Here is an 846-nt window from a genome sequence, read left to right as displayed (position 1 = left end):
GAGACTTCTTAAAATTAAATAACTTGCCCAAGTTCTCTTATCTACTAGCTAAGAAGCCAGAACTCAAAAGTAGTCCTTTTTGACCTCAAAATTTGTATTCATAACCACAGTGAGAGTGAGAGTGAGCCAGGGGTGCTAAAATCAAGACACTTGTCCTGTGTTTTGCTTTCTTCTCAGACTGGTGGGGGTTGCGGCACAACGTTCTGTGCCCACAAAGGGGGTTCTGTTTAGTTGAGATGTTATTTTCATTTTGTTTTAACTGTTAGTCTAAGTAAGAATCTAAGCAAAATGTCATGTGCAAGATACATTTAGAAATCACATTATGGATTTTCCTAGAACTCTATAGAAATCATTTATAAAGTTACCTATCCAAATATATGACTATATTTAAAATATATTTATTTTTCGTTAGGTTTAGATCTGGTTATTGAGAGGCCTCATCCATGAAAACACACAAAAAAGGGACTTGACTGTATGAGGAATCCTGCAAACCCGTAATATTTGGAGGCAGAATGATATAGCAGAAAGAACATGAGTTTGGGAGTAAAAGAGACTCAGATTGAATACTTGGTCTGATATTTTGCAGTGGAAAAGCTAGTTAAATTTCATTTTCCTCATCTGTGGCATGGAGATAGTAATGTCTATTTTAAACAGTTGTTTTGAGGATTAAAGAAGATTAAAGTCAAAGCCTTAGGTTCTTGGTGAGTGTCAGTACCTAGTCCCTTTGTCCACTTCACTTTTTTCAAAAGGACTCACACTTTCACATCCTAAAGCCCTTCCTGCTAGAGTTTGGTGGTCTTTCCCAAACTGTATGCGCAATTTTGTATGTTCGTACATGAGCATTTT

The sequence above is a fragment of the Pteropus medius genome, unplaced genomic scaffold, assembly GCF_902729225.1.
Source record: "Pteropus medius unplaced genomic scaffold, Ma_sr-lr_union100, whole genome shotgun sequence".
Lineage (NCBI taxonomy): Eukaryota > Metazoa > Chordata > Mammalia > Chiroptera > Pteropodidae > Pteropus > Pteropus medius.
The sequence above is the reverse complement of the archived record's forward strand: the minus strand, read 5'-3'. Positions refer to the sequence as shown.